Source organism: Amblyomma maculatum, chromosome 10 (genome assembly GCF_055883805.1).
Source record: "Amblyomma maculatum isolate TAMU_Amacu chromosome 10, ASM5588380v1, whole genome shotgun sequence".
Lineage (NCBI taxonomy): Eukaryota > Metazoa > Arthropoda > Arachnida > Ixodida > Ixodidae > Amblyomma > Amblyomma maculatum.
In genome coordinates, this window is record NC_139353.1 from 98,161,743 (window position 1) to 98,182,334 (window position 20,592).

Here is a 20,592-nt window from a genome sequence, read left to right on the forward strand (position 1 = left end):
TGTACAATTGTGTGTTGTAAGTTGCGACCCTGTCGTCTGTAGTACTGTTGTCTGTAGTGCTGTTGTCTGTTGTACTGTTGTTGGTCGTAAAATGGGACCGCTGTTTGTAGTACTGTTGTGTGTTGTATGTCGTAACATTGTGTCGTATTGTTATCTGTCGTACATTGAGTATTGTGTCGCGGCATTGTTTTTCCATCGTGCCTCCAGTATTTTCCGTGGCAGTGTACGTCCTAAATCTGTGGCATCTCTTCAATTAAAAAATTTGAAATTTTGCTTTTATTCACATATGACGCTAGAGCAGTGCACACGTGCCTCTACAAGGCATCATGCTTAATTGTGAAATAAAAGCATGCCTTTATGTACGGAGTATAAGTAAGAACTGGGACATAAATGCAAGGCTACTTATCCACTTTATTATTGTCAGCTGGACCTGCCGCAGACCACGACCACCTTTGAACCTGCATGGAAGCAAGGAACACAAAACATAAGAATCAATTTAAAGCCCATAAAGAAGTATAACCTGCTTCCTGATTCTCAAAGCTAGTTAGCACTCATTTAGTCAGCATGCCGACAAAGCATATAATTTTTAATTGACGTATGTTCCAAGGTCAAAGCTGCTAAATGCCTACATTGCTGAAAGAAAAGCAACAAGAAAAACAGGCAAGAGGAGAAAACATTGGAGTAATATTCCACTCAGTATGTTGCGAATTAATCCTCATACCACAAGTGTACTGCTCATAAAAGGCTTCTTCGTCTGCCATAGACAGCAAGGTACTCTGCAATGTTACAATTATGGCGCAACCAATTACTGGATAAAATTCAACAAAATTTTTTATTCCACCATGTTTGTTTCAAAAAGGGTATTTAATTTCTCCCAATTCTCATGCAGTGTCAGCTACAGAATAACTAAATTTTTATTTTCACGAGGTGAAATAACTGGAGAGAAATTCTAAGTGCATCCTTACAATAGTCATTCCTAGTAATTCCGCCACGCCATCGAGTGGCCACGCAAAGCACCCTGGGAAAGCGAAGTGTTGTCACGCTCACGTCTCTCTGACTGTCATTTCTCGGCGTAAGTTTTTTCTGCTATCTTGGCATTCTTGCTGCGCTGCTGCTTCCCGCTGTTTTCTTTTTTATTGTGTCCACCATTCCTTTGCATCGTGTTGCCCGGTTGGATGTTGCATTCTAAATCCATGGATCATCAGTCAACACGAAGTCTGACGTTCGCCCACTGAGGCTCTCCATAGTGGCACACGAATGCGCAGTACGGAAACCCTTCCCCCCTCTGTGCCGTGCATATCTGGAGCCCAGCAGTGGAACACCTTGGAAGGGCGTAGATGGATGCCATGGTCACGACGCGTTCGATGTGGCGGCGTGAACCCCACACGGCAACCTTGGCTTTACATGACATAGTGAAGCTTTTGCTTCAAAAGTCACGGAAAATTGCAAAGACTAGTAGCTAACTATCAAAGCAATCCGGTGCTTGCTGAATTTTGCAAGGAAGTACCACCAATGCACACAAGAAGACACATGACAGCGGAAAGCAGCGGCACAACACGCTAACATTTGCCAGCAGCCGACGCGAGAGGCGATTGCTTCTTCTTCCATTGTGCTTTGCGCAGATCTGCCAGAGCATGGCGCGGCACTTAAATTTGTGGAACTGTGTTATGACGGGCCATTTCTGACTAGTGCGATTGGCTTAGCAAGATGGAGGAATTTGTAAAAACATTATCCAACTCTCCCCATTGGATGGATGCTACATTTAAAAGTCACTGACTGCTGATGAGGCAAGTCTTGGCAAGTTTGAAAAAATCCATGGTTAAGCTTTACTATACAGTTTTTGTTCATGGCAGAGATAATAAACCTGGCGTTGTTTTCTGTTACAAGTTGCCCTGCACTCATCTTAGTTTATAAAAAATATGAGGCATGTATCAACTAAAAAATTGAAATGAATGTGAACCATAAAACTGAAAAGGTTTATTTTTAAAACCTCGGGGCCAGCAAAAATACAAAAAGCTAGAGAATATGCATTTCAGTTTTTTTTCTTCTACCGTGGTTTGACATTCTCCATCACGGGATCTTATCTTGCTCACAACACTCACAAAACTATGTTTTAATGTCTGCGAAACTGTAGCTGGTGTGCGATGGCAGCTCCGAAAGAGCTCAATTCAAAGTCGTGACTACAATCAGCCCATGCTCAAAAAGCCCAGAAATGAGCACAGTACAAAAAAAATGTTGATTCAAAAGCAAATATGCAGGCAAGTTACAGTAAAACCTCGTTACAAGAGACACTCAAGGGACCCGAAAAACATCTCTTGTAACCAAAAATTCTAAAAGCAGCGTGTTTACTGCACATCAGCATATAAATGCATTCACACACATTAACAGGAAATTATTCAGGATAGCTTGAAGAAGTTATTCATACTAGTATGTATTTTTGTGAGTGCAGAGTGTATTCCTTCCCAAATTCTGGAGGTAAAGCACTTCACTTTGCAAGCCTTCTTTTTGCTTTAATACCTTTGAGGCACTCTTACATGCTCGTCACCCTCAGATGATTCACAAAAATGTCTCTTATAACAGTGTCTCTTGTAACGAGATTTAACTGTATTAGCAAAGAAAACTTGAGCGAGCACATCTTAGGCCTGTGATTATGCTTTCTAGGGACTGGCAATGACAAGCATATTAGATTATACATTTCATGCGCAGTGCAGACATTATAGCATTTCAATGTTCTAGCATCTGTAAATGTTAATTTTGGCAGTCTTGGGCTCCAATGCGATGTTATGGAATTCAAAATCTAAGGTTGCTGCATGTTTCCTGACCTGCCGCGCCCCCCCCAAAAAAACAAAATTACCTCCTCCACCTCAAAATATATTCTCACAAACACAGAAGCCATATTTGATGGCACCTCTGTCTGACGATGGGAAAGCGAGTCTATCGACGAGACAGCACAAAAACAACCCTGCTAACATGAATGCCGCAACTACAAAAAACCTCCAAGAGCCGCACAAAAAAAAAGCCAACTAGATATATCTATTAGAAGCATGCAGCACTTAAAACTCAGCGTAGAAGCATTGCTCCACAATCACAAGCCGGCCCTTTTCGCAGTGCGACGCAATAGAAGTGCTGCCTCGTTACAAATGGCCACATTGCTTTAGAGGGATGCTTCACTGCACGGACCGTCGCCTGTACAGTGAAGCATCCTCAAACCGCAACTGTTCAGCATACTCGAAGCGCGGAAAAGCACGTCGATGCAAGAGAAAAATAACGGGTAGGCATTACGATGGCATGACGTCATCTCAAAATAAAATAAAAGGCCAGTGATGCATGCTGCAGTATATGAAACGTCGCAACTGGTCATATCACAACAGAAAGCTTTCCCTGCATATGGCCAAATTTTGCGTCTAGTCGGGGCATTTTGGCGCAATGTGGCGCACATTTAACGAATTTCGCACTTATGGTGCAGCAACATGCAGCTGTACCAATAAGGCGCAGTTGGCGCAGCTGTTACACCCCTGCTGTTGTGCCTCCACTGACTAAAAGTTATGAGTGCCCTTCGGGCACCACTAGATCAGAAATTGGCACAGAAGCCCAAGAAAATTGGCCGAGTATATTGCGATGCTGGCAATATGCATACAACAGCAGAGGCGAATGCAGATTCCAGAGAGAAAACAAGTGTGGCTACCGTATTACTAGGAGGTTTAGTAGATACGAAGGAGCCGGCCCCAGAGGAGAAAGACGAGCATGTGAGTCCACAAGATGGCTCAGAAAACGGCAAGGCCAGTAGCGATAAGATACCAATGTCAAGACCCACTATGTGTTTAGCAGAGGCAGAGCCTGCGGTGCTGTTCCCAACCATAGCTACCACCGCAAAGTTACTTGTAGCTTTAGCAGAGGCAGACATTGTCAATGTCAGAAACACACAGGTGTTATTGCTATCCATCGCAGGGGATTAGAAAGATGAGAGAAATATGCCAGATGATGGCCAGGCCGGCCAGTGGACACAAAAAAATCCTGCCAGTTGAATGTTGCAGTACCAGAGCAGGTGAGCCCTGAAGAAGGCCCCAAGATCATTCGGAATGATCGCCTCCAGCAATGAAAGTGAGATCTGCATTTTGACCACAGCAGGTGCCACGTTAACCAAAGGAGACGTTGAGCAGCCAATGCAAGCGCCAGGAAGAATAAACAGAGGGCAAGAAGCTTGCGGAAATGTTAGTGGTACGTCAGCTATTTCCTTGCTGCTGGAGTTACCACCGATTAGTGGTGACACACTTATCGCCTGGCGGCCATAAAACCTGTGAGCGGGGTCGGGTTTTTGCGGCGCTACTTAACAGAAAGTTAAAGTACTGTGTTTTCCTTTTAGATATGGAAAAGGATGCACTCATAAAGCGAAATCCGGAGTGTGGGCACAGCGCCCGAGAGTCGCTGGCTGGAGCTAATGTGTGTGATATTGTACTCTCACTAGCTTGCCCTGCGTGGTGGCTTCCACAGACGATGGCGAACTTGTGGGGGAACAGCGTGTTGCATGCAGTAAGCTGGGGGGTACCAGAGGGGCGGTGAAGCTGTGTGTGCATCTGTGCTGCACCCCACACACCAATGGCTTGCCTGTCGCTCATGGGTTACTAACATCTTCAGACGAGCGGCACTGTCGAGGGAGCACATTGGTTTGCTTGCCCTACGAAGGGATATTCGCAGTTGGTGAAGGGTATGCCTTCTGAGGCACATTTTAAATTACGGTTCTTAACTTATTGGGAAACTGCAGGCAGCATTTGCTTCTGCAGAGCCGAATTCAGTGTGCATGCGCTGCAACGCGCTGTGAAGAAACACGAATGTTTTCAATTCTCCCCCGAGCGCTCTGATGGCCAGAAGCCTGCTCGTAGGAGTTGGCAGCTCTTAATTTTGTTCTGCAATGTATTCAGTTGTCTGTCAAAGCCTGGCAATAAAAATAAAAGAAAGTGACAAAGGGTGAACATAGACCTCACACCAAACAAGCAAACCGAGGTATTCATACCATTTCTCTAAGCCTGCCTCATGTTCTACGTAAACTCGTCACCAGCAGTGACTGTTGCCAGATGCAGAATTGTTTTCTGCCATTTTTCACAGCTACCTTTTTTATCCCACCCACAAAACAAGTTCCAATATACTCTTAACATTGAGGTTGCTGGCAAAAGTTTAGAAGACTCGACATGAAAAACTGAGCATTACACACTTCAGCACGCAGTTTTCGGGCAAAAAGTTCCCCTTAATCTCGCTCCCATATGTACTTGCACTGCTTCGAGTGGAGGACATATTCTCAAAGAGACCTTGTTGAAGGAAACGCCGAGGGGCGTTCATGAATCTGAATTGGCCCTGGGAAGGAGCAGCTGTTTTCTCCACTCAGTGGAGTGGAGGTGGAGTGTTGAATCGAGGCGCGTTTTTGAATGCAGGTATTAGTAATGTCAACTGATGCAATGTTACTTCATAAGGATCACTGCATTTTGCCTTTGTTTACTGTAGCAGTGCCATGCAAATGACAGCAATGGGCAACACGTCATGTGGGCAGAAGCCATAAATACATTCAGTACTTCCCTATCACACTGAACCGCTGAGTAAGCGTTCTGATAACCTGTTCCCACTGCCTCTCCTTATCAAGACATCCACCAAGCCACGTCTGATGTTTTTACCGGAGCTGAGATACAGGCATGTGAAAGTACTGCTGTGATCGTTTTGGTGTGACTGGCCTAGTGTTCCTTAGCTGATGTCTGGACACAACTGGCCTCGTTAACACGTCATTTTGCTGAAAATGCTCAGCAAACTCGGCAATAAAAAATGCAGCACTTTAAATACAAGGACAGCAGACTGTAAAGTGTGAACAGTCACATTTTTGAGAATGTTGGTTTAAAAATGATTGTTACAGTTCGAAATGTTAGGAAGCAACAAAACACTCACCTCTTCCTTTGGCTTTGAGCAATGCCTGCTGCTTTCAACCACTCCGGAGCCCTGAGCAAGTGCTTCTCTAGAAGTTCGAAGCTGAATTCCTCTTGCATCCTTGGCCACCTCTGCTACACGAAATCCCCCGGGGATGGCCGAGAATTGCTGAAAAATAGTAATACCAATGACTATAAAGTAGTATGAAGACCTGAATAAGGGTAAATGGGGTGCACCTCAGTTCGCAGATGAGCCAACGTTTCGACAAGTGGACTTGTCTTCATCTGGGCAAAGTGATCATCGCTGGCAGGGGTTTAAATATGCTTTTGCTTCCGAAGAAGAAAAGCTGGGGAGGGGAAAGTGGGTGCGAAGAAATTAGGTGTGAAGGAGTGGGGAGGAGAGGATGGGTGAGAAGAAAGTGGGTCATGAAGTGAAAGCAAAAAAGAAAAAAATCTTCAGTATGTATTTATCAGTTTGGAACCAAGGATTCTGTGGCCCGCAAAAGTAAAAGCAGCAGTACAAGGAAAAACTACAATACTGGGTAGGTGGTTAGTCACCACTTAAACTGGTTTGGTACAGATATGCCTTACAAAGGGACAGGCTATGCAAAGGGCCCTGATAAGGCATATATCTAGGGGGACAATTCTTAAAAGGTAGGGGGAGGAAAGGGGGAGTACGGTCACAGGATAATAACCACACAGTGAACCACAACTGACCAAAAAAAAAAATCTGAAGTATGTATCTCAACCTGGAACCAGATTCTGTGGCCTGCAAAAGAAGTAAAAGCGGCAGTACCAGGAAAAACCACTGTACAGGGTAGATGATCAGTCACCACAAATATTCCTGCTGGTTCCAATGTTCTAAATTTATGAATTAGATAAAATTTATGAATTAGATATGCATTGGAACCAGCAGGAATAAATATATCTAAGGGAACGTTAGAATTCCTTAGGTATATTCCCCCTGCATCATAACTATTCAGGAAAACAATGCCACATAGTGTGAATTGTACAGCCTCGTCCACTTCTAGCTAGAACACGGCCACTGCTTTCAAGGTGTCATTGCATCCGACCCGGCCACGCAGTAATCTAAAGTGGCTGGCCATGTGAAGCAGCACATCCGTGTCTCTGTGTGCTTGCATCGCTTTGCATCGATATCTGCCTGCGTCAGATACAATGTTGCTTTAAAAGCAGTGACCGTGTTCTAGCTAGAAGTGGACGACCCTGTACAGTTTATTCACACCACATGTACACACTAATCCCTTTCACAATAGCATAACCTTACATGTTCCTCTAAACACATTTCCTCCTTGTCACTTGTTGCTTGAATTTGTCCTCAAACTTTTTTTGATTAATATATTTTTTTTTATGTCAGTTGTGGTTCTCCCCCCCAACTTTTGTAGAAAAAATTTAAGAATTGTCCCCCTTAGATATATCACTTACCAGGGCCCTTCGCAAAGCCTGTCCCTTTGTAAGGTGTATCTGCACCAAACCCGACTAAGTGGTGACTAATCATCTGCCCGATACTGTGGCTTTTCCTGGTACTGCCGCTTTCACAGGCCACAGGATCTCTGGTTCCAGGTTGAGATACATACTTAAAATAATTTTTTTTTTCTTTCACTTCATAACCCACTTTCTTCTCACCCATCCTCTCCTCCCCACTTTTTCACATCTACTTTCATCAGACCCACTTTCCCCTCCCCAGCTTTTCTTCTTCGGAAGCAAAAGCGTATTTAAACCCCTGCCAGTGATGATCGCTTTGCCCAGACGAAGACAAGTCCACTTGTCGAAACGTTGGCTCATCTGTGAACTGAGGCGTACCCCATTTACCCTTGTTCAGTTCTTCTTCAACCGTGCAAACCCTCTTCTTCCTCTCATTCTACCTATAAAATAGTAAAGCTGTCAAATTCATGCACTCAAAATAAAGCTCTGCTTTGCTCTTTTTAAGGCTCAGTCATCATCAGCGAATTGCTTTTAGCATTTCTGTAAAAGACTACGACATCCAAGTCGTTTCCTGCTTTGCATCCCATAATGCAATGACATCACAGAAACAATGCACACAGCTTTACTGCTTTAGATGTCCTCTCTGAAGAGCAACATGCAAAACAACTTCCTCTAATTTGAAACATTCTGCAGTACTTAAGAAATAGCTTCATGCAAACTATGACGACTTGTGAAAAACTGCTAGTTATTCGTCTGAAGCATTCAAGGGCGCCAAAAAACACAGCACATATGGAAGAAATTGTAAAAGAGTGTGAATAACAAATTACTCTTTTTGCAAAAAAGTATGCGTTATATGCTTTTTGCCACCACATGTGCAAAGAACGCATCAATGCATCAACTGTGGCATAACAGTGAACTTTTAAAATGTTGTGCTGAGCCTTTCACCATGGCAAATAAGTACTGCGGACTCACAGGTTACCTTTCTTGCTAATATAGAAGGCTTCAATAAGTTTCTGCGATTCTGTATTTCTGCTCATAACAGTAGTACACATCCCCACAGCATACCTCATGGGACCTCACAGGACAAGATGCAATGTGCTGTGGTAAATTAGAGACCATTTTCTTTTGCTCAATATTTCACTGAAGTTCCCAGACTCCCTCATTCGCACAGTGCGTAGTTTGTCCTGCACAGGAATGGCTGCTTGAGAGTGAAACTCGTACACTACCATTTCTGCATGTTTCATGAATGACCGTCTATTGTTGGTACCAAAACCTCTTTCGCCTTTTCCGATGTGACAGGAAAGACCACAGCTTCATTGGAGATAAAAAGGGAAGCGGACTGTCATGCATGCTCACAGCAATGTTCAAATTGTGGGACAGCTTAGGTAGATATTGCATAACTGCCAGTCTCGCCTTTTCTCAAGGACCCTGCGCCGCAATGCTGGTTAGGGAAGCTGACGCAAGTATGCTGATAGCAATATTTGAAAAGCAAGTATAAGCAGAGCACTGAGTGCTTAATGAATCAGGTATGCTGGTGTTTTGTTCCACATTAAAAAAGGGGCTCTTTCCAATTGATTTTCAAATGGATAAAATTTAGTGAAAGGAATGAGTGACTGATTTATTTTTTTGTGAATCTGTGATCAGGAAGTCATGTGTCCCCAAGCTCCATTCTAGTTTTCAAATTCAATTGGCTAGGCTGACTTCAGCTGGGGCCCATTGTTTGCTTTTGAAAGGGGTTACAAGACACCCAGAAGTGACGGGCTGTAGAAGTTGGTGCAGATGAGCCTAGAGAAAAGGTGAGACCAGTAGTGACGTACCCGCACATACTATCCCACAATGTAAACAAGGTAGTGAGCAGGCATGACATTCTGCTAGTCTTTTTAGCCCCTCCAAAGCTTGGTTGTCTTTCCTCTGGCTTCATAAAAGGACAACTAAAAGAAAGAGGCTCTGGTAAAAAGCTTCGATGTCCATTCAAGAGATGCGCTGACCGGTCAGTATATGAGTTGCCCTCTCGTTTGCTCATTCCTATATAGTAAAAACTGGGTGTCATGTCACTGAGCAAATCAAGGGACATGAACAGATTGTTGAGCAACATAAAGTGTAGTGCAAACTGCAAAACCATTTCTGATCTTGACTTCATGCTCTTTAATAGCATCAAGATAAATAGTCTGTCAGCAAAAGGTATCAAGCTACCTAAAGATGAGCTGGAAACAGTATTGTGTGACTGGGTTGCAATGAAGAGCTGAAATGATTTTCTTTTCGAGGGCATGTTCTATTCCATACAAATATTGTGCATATGCCAATCACAATTCAAAAGCAGACACATGTAAAAGCCCAGTCACAGCTTGCGAGTTGTAAAGGTATTGCGACAATGTGGGCTTAAAAGGAACAGCTGCTGGCCAATTGCATGCTGCTCGATTCCTTGGAGCTGCTAAGAAATAAGCAGCACCTCGGATGTAATGAATGCTTGTTTCACATCTAGCTTCTAATTACCTAACAGCAAGACCAACTGCCCTTCTAGAAGATAAAGCGTAACAAAAGGAAGCACATAAAAGGAATGATGGGATATACATTTGATATACAAACATGCTGCCCTATAACGTTTTACTGTAATACTGGCAACTCTTGGACATGACGATGCCTTGTGGGATGGTGACCAGTTGGTTACACTTATAATAGCCCATAGGTACAGTTGCCAGTACGGCTATATACAGCGCTCGACCGAGGCGCATTTGGCTGCACCGATGGCATCTAGTGGAAACAACTGGTTTCGAATAGCCTGCATCTGAGCATGGGCTGACATACTGATGGGAGTGCCTTCACGTCTGTGCCTAGTCTGTATGCAGCTTTTACCACTTGTGACTGTTCACAAAGGTGCAGCAGAAACACAAAACAATGTGTAGCTAGAGCATTCAGGCATGCATGTGCTGTATTAAATATTTGTGTGCAGCAACATTAATACACCGCATTCACTTTTCCTAACACTCGTCAAATGTATTATTATTCGTAGTGCAGACATCGTTTCCTTTTGGTACAGAACAACTCCCCAATATGGTTTAGCTTGATATTTAGATAACTGTCACCTACTGTGTCATAAATGTGATGATGACATTAATGGACAAGATAAAACAGCTCAAGGAAGCTCTATCAGTGTGGGGATGCATGATAAATGCACACTATCATAAAAGAAGAATTATTGGCAGATGACATCCATGCAGCCCAAAGTACACTATCTGAGTACTCTAGATTGCCATGCTGATGACTGCACAATCAAGTTGCTCCCTGGTTGCAAATCATAGCCATTTGCATGCCTTTTTGCAGTGTGAGACCTAAATGCTCAGCAAATCCCCCCAGACGCTGGCCATTTTGTGCACTCAGACTAAAAGCAAATACTTTTTGAAAACCCACATGTCATGACGTTATTCATGATTTGTATGTTTTGAATACTTTCATCCGAACTGCTGTCCAGCAAACTGGCAGAACATATTAAAATACTCATTAAGCAGCACAAGAAGGGTTCTCTTTCAATCAGTTCATCCGTTCTGCAAAATTTTAAAACATTTCACATAGATTTTGTGATGTCAACTGTCACGTATTGCTACTGTGAATTACGCACGGCTGCTTCAATGTGCAAAAAAAAAATCTCCGTACTTACGTCTTTTCAAAACTGCCATGACCTGGTAATTGCATGGAAAGCCGCCTCACAGCAGGGCTGCGAGACCTGCCGGTGCTGCTGCTGGCGAGGGCTCCTGCTTTACCTGCATAATGTGACTTCGCGACAAAAAAAAAAAAAAAAGATTACAAGTAGAGCTCTTTGACTATGTTCGGAAACTTCCTTTGAGCCTTCCTGCATACGGCTGACGAAGGGCTTTTCACACTGATTTTGTGATATCAACGGTCACGTATTGCTACTGTGAATTGAGCACGGCCGCTTTTTTGCGTAAAAAAAAATCTCAGTATGTTTCAAACGCACTGTGAACTGGTAATTGCATAGAAAGCGGCTTCACAGCAGGGCTGTGAGACCTGCCGATGTTGCTGTTGGCGAGGGTTACTGCTTGGCTTGCATAATGTTACTTTGCGACAAAAAAAAAAATAGAAGCTCTTTGTATGACTACATTCGGATATTTCCTTTGAGCCTTTCTGCATACGGCTGACAAACAATGCAGGGTTTTCACATTGCTTTTGCGATGTCAACAATGCAAACATGGGAGCCAGTTGGTTGATCATACTGGGGAATACTGTTCTACTTGCTAGACAGGGAACAGGTTCATTCGTGTGTTGTCCTTCACCTGTCCCCCATCTAGCAAGTAGCGCTGTATTCTCCAGTTTGTGATGTCAACGGTCCCTTATTGCTACTGTGAAATAAGCACGGCTGCTTCATTGTGTAAAAAAAAAATCTGAGTACATATGTCTTTTCAAACCCGCTATGAACTGGTAATTGCATGGAAAGTGGCTTCCCAGTAGGGCCATGAGACTCCTGCTTGGCCTGCATAATGTGACTTCGCAAAAAAAAAAGAATTATAAGTGAAGCTCTTTGTATGACGGTTCGGAAACTTCCTTTTAGCCTTTCTGCATATGGCTGACAAACAATGAAGGGCTTTTCACATTGATTTTATAATGTCAACAATGCAAACACGGGGGCCAGTTGGTTGATCATACTGGAGAATACTGCGATACTTGATAGACCGGGGACACGTTCATTCGTGTGTTGTCCTTCACCTGTCCCCCATCTAGCAAGTAGCGCTGTATTCCCCAGTTTGTGATGTCAACGGTCCCTTATTGCTACTGTGAAATAAGCACGGCTGCTTCATTGTGTAAAAAAAAAAAAATCTGAGTACATATGTCTTTTCAAACCCACTATGAACTGGCAAGTGCATGAAAAGTGGCCTCGCAGTAGGGCCATGAGACTCCTGCTTGGCCTGCATAATGTCGCGAAAAAAAAATAGAAGTAAAGCTCTTTGTGTGACTATGTTTGGAAACTTCCCTTGAGCCTTTCTGCATGTCGCTGACAAACATTGAAGGGCTTCCAAATCACAAGGAAACGCAAGAAAACGCGACAAATTTTGAAATGCAAACAGTAGTTCCTCACGCTTTACGAGTCCTACACTACAATCGATGTTTCCGGCATTACCTTGAAACGCACATATTACTTGCGCAAGAGAAAACTAAGCTCCGTTTCCTTTCATTCAGATGTTCATTATTTTACGCTGAACACTGACTTCGGCATTTATATCGAACTGCTAGTAGAAGCACTTTATTGAAAGGAACTGCAAACAGCGATACAAAGGTTCTACCAACACTGGGTTGTGCAAGGTGCACCGAAGAATATAACAAGGACCATCGCTGCGCTACGCAGTTAAATCTAAATGAGGTATCCAGCCACAGATGCTCGCGTACACAACAGTGCATGGCAAGCGTTGCAGCACAGGCAGAACAACTACTATAATGAATGCTTTATCTGCAAATGAAGAGTCGATGACTTGCCTCAAGTGGTTCTTTTCCGCTGCGGTTCGAACCCGGCAGACGCTTGCAGCGTTGAACGTGAACGCATTGCCAGGTGCGGGGCTTCCGCGCTTCTCAAGCGTTTGACGTTTCCGCTATATCAACCAACAACTCCAACCGTATAGAACACTGCACGCTGAACGCACAAAGCAAAGCGCAGCAATCATCGACGAACGCAAACACCGGCTTTAGCGAAGTATTTCAACTTCAAAAACGAACAACTGACATACGACGCCGCCATGCCGCTGTTACTACGCGTCACGCATGGATGGTATTAGCAAAGTAAGTGCAGCAGACTACGTTTCAGCGGCTCCACTCCGCCACTGACGAACAACACGGGGGCGCTAAAGTCACCTAGCAGAATTCGTCAGCAAATGCAGTTTGTAACTGCCAATTTTCAGCGTGCGAGACCATGAAAGTACAAAAAAACTATTTCCGATTTTGTATCCAGCGCGTGACAAGCATTTTAGGTACAGAATTGTTACAAAGTAGACTTTACACAATAGTAAGCTGCGCGCATCTAGTGGCGCTTCAGTCGAAAGTAGATGATCACGGCAGTTTCACTAGTCGTATTAGGCCACTGCAACATTGTGTCTTGACGAAGTTAATGAAATGATGCGATATCTTTGCAAAGGGTAGTATTGTTTTCCATTAAACAAAAATTAAAATATTGTTAGCTATGGCATAAAGCGCAGTGTTCTGGGTCAAATTGTTTGACTAAATTACATAAGAGCTATTTAGCTGCAATAACGAAACTGAAACATTGGCTCCAACTGCCAAACATCTAAGGTGGTGCGAAGGTTGCAGTGCAGTTATCTAGCTGTATTCTGTAGTTTCTACTGCTAAGACCGTTAAAAGGACCTCGTTGTTTTCTTTCTTTCGGCCTTGTTCAGCATTGCGAGCGTCGTTGCTCGAGATTTGTGCTTTTTGATACTTGCGCGTGGCGCTACAACGATGTGCAGCCTTCGTTATGTAGAAAATTATGTCGCAGAGGGGTCATTGCCGCTCGAAATCTTCCGTGCATGTGCTATCTGAGTCGAAACAACCCATAAATCAGCGCCACGAGAGCGCCGCTGAGGCCCAGTGCCCCTAGGCGTGGCACACTAATATTGCATGGTACGCTGCCTTGGGCTCCGCTGGTTATTGGGGAAAATACGCCCTGGCAAAAATGAGAAAAAGATAAATCATAAAGTATCAAAAATAGGCGGAGAAAAGGGCAAGCCAAGTCAGAATTCGAGTCCACTCTCTGACTATCTTGCCAGCCTGGGAGACAAAAGCAAATGAACGAAGAGCTACATTTTTTTTATGGCCAGCAGCACACTTCACATTCGTGGGTTCATGTCTCGAAGTAGATAGTCTGAGGCAGCCGCTATGATAATTAAGATTACCACTGCTCGAACACTGAAGCTGGTTGCCGGCATTCTAGATTGGACACTGATGTGGATCTCTAGGCGCCATGGAGAAATGAATACTTCCTCCGTGCTAGGCGCTCAGAAGCATGGAGTTCCAATTAGTTTAGTCACGCTGTTCTGGAGCTCCGGCGCGAAACCTAATTAAGGTGGAATTCGTGACTATCAAAGCTTTAACCCTGTGCAGGGTCCAGAGACTACTTCGGTCTAAAAATTGATGTGTTATGTGATCGAGAAGTCAGATGCATGGTTTATATATGTTGCCTTTGGAAGACGGAAAGAGCTAAAAAACAGGCAGGATGTGCTGTAGTACAAGTGCTGTGTGCTTTCTTTTCTTGCACACTAGTTTATATTACTAGGTAGTCTATGCTTTCCTTTGTTTCATTCTTTTTGCATTGCTTTCCTAGAATGCACAGTTATATTCACTGCTTTGTCTACCTTGTTTAAAGTCTAAGATTATACAAGCAGTGCATATGACGGTGGTAATTACATCATGAAGACTTTGCCAATTTTTTATAATAGCCTTTCTGATTCATTTCACCTTCCCTATCTTATCCATTTTACTTGTTCGTAGATGTGCTTTCTTAATATATTACTGTTTGGTTCATTTACATGTCCACAATGCAAAGTTTTGTACTGTATAATTAATAATTCATGATTTCGGTTTTTCCTTGTGCATTATTTTTATTATTTAACATGCATTGTTCAATACTTTCTGTAAGTTCATGCTGGCAAAATTAAGTGCCCAGGATGTGTGACTATATAAGAAGTTCGCAGTTTTGCTGTTAGCCATGCAGTGGTCTCAGACCGCTGTTGTCGAGCTGGAAGCTAAACTATTAACTTTTGTGGGGTAATTTACGAAACGAGGTGATTATGTGTACAAACAAGAACAGCCTAGATTGAATTCCACGTATAATATGAGAAGTTTTGTCCTCCATAACAGATGTTAGCCTTTGCTATATGTGCTGTTTTTTGCTCCTGCTTTTACTTTATTTTTCCGCTGTCTGATTTCTTTACACTGTTTACCTCAGTTTACTTTAATTTATAAATTTGCCTTTTCTCATTCCTACTTAAGCGGTGGTAATTATGAGTGCCACACCTGGTGTTTAAGAAATTGAATGATAGTGGCAAGAGCCGCATCCACCTGCCAAATCTGTTAGCCTTTTGCTGCTTGGTGTTTGGTGCCATGCAAACTGTTCATTTAATGGCAATATGTGCTTTGCGCACAACATTGTCTGACATTCACCAATAGAACTGTTTCGTGTTGCTGTATAATTTTGTTTTGGCAAATTCTGTCCTATGTCATCTCATTCAGCTATGCAATAACCTTTGACTTTAATGTTCCATGAATTGAGCCTATAAAAAAAGGTACTTAACAATGAAGCAATTTGGGCACCACATCTTCAAAATAGACTCTCTGCTGATTAGTATAGTTTCTCTACACATCTGCTTGTTTCTCTGAAGGCATCTGCTTCGTTTGTAACAAATATTTTATTTACACATTACGAGGAATTTTGTTTAATAGTGCTGAAAGATGGGCATCTATGCAAAGAGCCACAACACCAATCGCTGGCTTGTGGTGAAAGAAACCATGACTTCGTACAAAAATATGTACAGTGAGTGTGGCGAGTATACCCTAGCTATTATGTACGTTACTGGTGTGCACCAATTATTATGGTTATCTAATATATTATAGTGCAAAGGTGCACACTTGGCAGCACTTTGCATCTCTGTAATATGTGAGAGGTGTTGAAGAGCAAGTTGGTTTGATAACGTCAACTGCTAGTCGCCTGAAATGCTGCATAGATTCTCCGCACATTTTACACAGTCCTTGGTAAATTCTGCATAATTTAATTCTCAACAAGTTATTGTATTTTAGCTTTTCTGTTCAAAATACACAGCCTTTGTTCTTTCATGAAGTAATTGTTTGCTTTCTTTCTCACGAGCATCGCAGTTATAAAAGCTGCAGTCCTCACTGACACATTACCAGAAATAAAAAAATAAAAATGAATTCCGCTTTTTTACCATCTATGCCCTCTTTATAGATTGAGAAATTTCAACTCCTGGCAAACCACTGCTGTTGATAATTTTCTCAATTCGTTTGTTTTAGAGCATAACTAAATAAATGAAACTTGTGCCATTAATGCATGGCAGGTATGTGTTGCATGGATACCATTGCGCTTACTGACATGCAAAATCAGCAAGTGACAACTTCCAATTTGAATGTATGATACCTTAATATCAGTATAAAAAGCTATTTTGTTTTTAGTTAAAAATGAGGCTCTGAATAATTTCTGGAGGTGGCATGATGCATCGCTCAGTCAAAGTCATTGATTACAAAAGTAGAAGATTGGTAGTAATGTCGACAAAAAATGTGTATACCAAAATTATTTGCAGTGGTTGCCCAGCTTATGTTGAGTACAATTTATCTCAAATAGTTTATGTTAAGTGTAAATGTAAGTGTCTAATTGTAGGTCTCACTTACTGCTAGTTGGTTAAATGTGACTAAATTGAGTTTATTGCATTACTAAGTCAAATATCCCTGAATAGCTTATGTCAAGTATATTTGAATGAAACCAACCCTACACTGTGATTATAATTGTTATTGTGTGTATATTGTGATTAGGTATCAACTAAACACATGAAATGATAAATTGTTCGATGGCTTACATTTTTCAGCTATGTGTTTCATTATATATGGCTTACATTGCGTACCATTGTGCTGAACTATTGCAGGTCAAAATTAATTTTCATAGCTAGATAGTAGTGTTTATTATTCGACATTACAGTGCATCAAGTAATATATCTGGAGAGCTTATGTTGAGTATATTTGCACTAGACTAATTGCAAGCCTTAATGAAGTGTCATTGGGTAAATGTGAATAAAAATGGAAGCTCAGGCCATGAAATCATCACGTATGAATGAGTAGCTTATCTCAATATTCACCGGAATTATTGCAGGTTCTTTTTAAAAATAAATTTCATCCTATGAAATAGGAAGTCACATATCATATCATTTAATAGCTTATGTTGAGAGGGCTAATTGTAGGTCTTAATTATGATTTGTTAGCTATTTGGGAAATACATTGTGCTTGTACATCATCAAGTTATATATCATTAGATAACAATTATGCCATGTATATTGGTACTGAAATATATGCTAAGTCTATTAGCATGCAGTGCAGGTAATTGGTTTAATGATAAGAATAAAAATTGAAAATCCTGCTGTATATATCAAATCATACATCTTTGATTAGCTTATATTGAATTCAAATGCACTACATTAATTGCCAGTCTTAAATAGGAATCAATTAGCAAAGTGATGCAATTAACAATTCAACTTTAGCCTCTCAAGTCACATACCATATAAAATTTCTCGAGAAGTACATAATCCAAAATCAAACAATAAACTGGGCATAAACATGTACAAGTAAAATTTAGCATGTTCAACTTGATCAGGTAAAGAAGCAACAAAGGTCACAAAGTACTACTTAAAGCTATGGATTCCCCACAATAAGCTTGGAGACCTAATTACAGCCCCCTAGTAGTGTTTTTTCCATGTTCATTGCAATATACATATTTTAACCTTGCGAGATGGAATACATGTGCATGGCAAGAGCTCTCAAGTACCACACACACACACACCTATAAAGATTGACCCACACATTTTAACATTTGAACTGATAGTTCTCAACTGCATGCATATAATGAAATGTGCTGTTTTCGGGCAACCTTCCATGTGTGCAAGGCAATTGAAATTACGGTTATTTAAAGCTGCTTAATTCAGTAATTATGAAAAAGAAATTTTTTAGGTCGATCATTAGGACATACAACAATCATCATTAATTATTCAATGACCAAATAGACATATGTATATCCTTTTTCTGCTTTATGTTGCACCCCTCCAGAAAGAGTGCATTGAAGTACTGATGGACCCTTTTAAGGGGTGTAAGCAAGCAGCATTGCACCCATAAAATGTTGCATCTATATGTCAAAACACACATATAGATGATGCGAGTTAGACACAGAAATGTACTTTATGGATATGAATTCATAAGCAGTGCAGAACAGACCAGTTTGTTGTACAACTCAATTTGCAGTACAACAGTGTTGCGCTCTGTTGTACTGTGGTTTGTTGTACAACAGACCAGTCTGTAGTACAACACAGCAGTCATTAGTACAACAGAGCAGTCTTGTGTTGTACAACAAAGAGCTCTGTTGTACAACATACATTCCTGTAGTACAACTGGACCGTGTTGTGTTGTATAACAGAAGTTTGTGTCGCACAATACAAAATTATGTCGTACAACAGAAATTTCTGTTGTACAACAGAAATTTCCTGTAGTATTTTTCGACTGGGAACAGATTAAAATAACAATCATATGCTGTTTCACAGTCTAGTAAAAAGGTCTACAACATTAAAGGAGAAGTCGGTCTTCTTATACCATGCTCGAGTTATTAGCGCCGAAATGCATATGAGCATATGTTTCCTCAAGCAGAACTTTTGTATCTTTTGAAATATCTTCCTAGTGGTACTTGAAGCCAATAGAGAACATGTTATATATCATGTAACCAGAAAAGTTCCAAAATCAGAAGCTGGTGCCATAAAGAAAGAAGAACCCTTGCCACCCATCCTACACTAATGTGCCATTCTCCCTTAACCTGAAACCAGGCCAGTGGAAAAGTAATGGGTGAGATACCGTGTAACACATGTTATTGTCCGAATAATTTAGGCGCGCCGATTTAGGCATCCGAATGAGAAAAGCACACACATCCGGGGCGTGTGCCTTGCAACAACTGGTAACTACTGTGTAGGGCGCACAGTAGGGAGCCAAAGGTACCATAATTTCACTGTCACTTCAGTTGTTGAATTACTTTACTGGTTCAAGCATCAAAGGAGCAAGACGAAATTGAGGGTGACGAACCATGCAGGCCATCAGAAAGCATAGTTTTATGGTTTACTTTCCTCTCTGCCCTTATAACAACTTTCTTAGCACATTTTGTTTTTAACCCTTTAACTGGGTTGGAAGTACATCGTCGACAGATAGACACAAGCCAGGCTGGCCGAGCAGCGTGTGAATACGACACAATACGGAATTTATACTAACAAGCTTCTCAATCACAGACTGCCTGAGTCAGCGAAAATTCCCGCGGGCTTCGCTAGAGAAAGAGTTTTTAATATCCGTAGCCTAGATGTAAATACACCCGCGAAAGAGACGACGCAACACGCAAGCTTTTCGAAGGCATCACTTACCAAGCTCGCCCTCTCGAGGAAAGCAACATTATACATGCACGTCACACAGACAATCCGCGTAGCGACAAAACACGCAAACGCAAGACACCTGCGTGCTCAAACTGACGCCGAGCAAATCAAGCGGCACCATTAATCACGAAAGAATTGTTGCACTAGTTCAGTGAAATGCGCTGTTAAATTAAAGTGCCAATTGTGTACAAGCCAAATCTACACTTTCGTTTAAAATAATCCCGACGATCATTCTCGTCATGTAGCTTCATATTTTTCTTGGAAACGAATATATACCGCAGACTGGCGAAATAAAAAGTGTTATACAGCTGATCGCTATCAAAGAGCAGCATCAAGCTCGACGACCGGAGGCTCATAAGATGAGCGTGGTGCCTTCCATTCACGCTGAATAACCGCGACATCGTTGAGATCCTTACCTGTTGTAATATGTAAACATGGTGCAGTGCCAAAGTGCTTCCGTAGAAGCATCGGCGACGCAGTAACACGTATTTTTCTCCACGGTAGATTTCATAAACACTTTCGTCAGCTGATCACTATTTGTTGAGGATCTCCAGCGTTGCCGGCGCCTGAACGTCGGTCTGATAGTCCCTGGGACATTTGGGCATGTCAGAATGAAGCGTAAACCGTCCCAAACGCAACCACGTTTAACAAAATACCGCAGATCTTGTCACAAGCAAGGAACAGAAATACATTTTAAAGGAACGAGTTGCGCTCAGACTTTGATACTGCTGCCATCTTGCCCAGAGGGGCCACACTTCGCAGCGCCCCTGTCGTTAGAGTTGCGAATAGGTTTGAGGGAAAACATAAATGCGCGCAAGCGGTGGCACGTCATGTCGGGTACTCGATATAAGCAAACTGCAATGTGTTTTCGGTGCACTTTTGTTTGTAGCCACTACAAATGAGATGCGGCGACACGCATCCTTCAAGGCCACAATCACTCCTACAGCGCAGGTCAAGTCACATCTGACATGCGGTCCAGCTGTCTACCAACAGCAGCAAACATGACGAAACTGTCTCGGCTCTACGAGACCTACGCTTCGCGACGCTGGCGTCAATCGAAACCACGCTGT

At 42.2% G+C, this 20,592-nt stretch overlaps 1 long non-coding RNA gene across 1 annotated transcript; it reads right to left on the bottom strand.

Annotated features, from left to right (window-relative positions):
* Nucleotides 1-391: 391 nt before the first annotated feature.
* LOC146177087 (uncharacterized) lies at nt 392-11,120 on the bottom strand. Its single transcript, XR_014701258.1, has 3 exons — nt 11,005-11,120; nt 5,929-6,075; nt 392-458 (listed from the first exon to the last, which is right to left on the bottom strand). It is a non-coding gene; the product is annotated as an uncharacterized LOC146177087 (long non-coding RNA).
* Between the last annotated feature and the right edge of the window lie 9,472 nt (nt 11,121-20,592).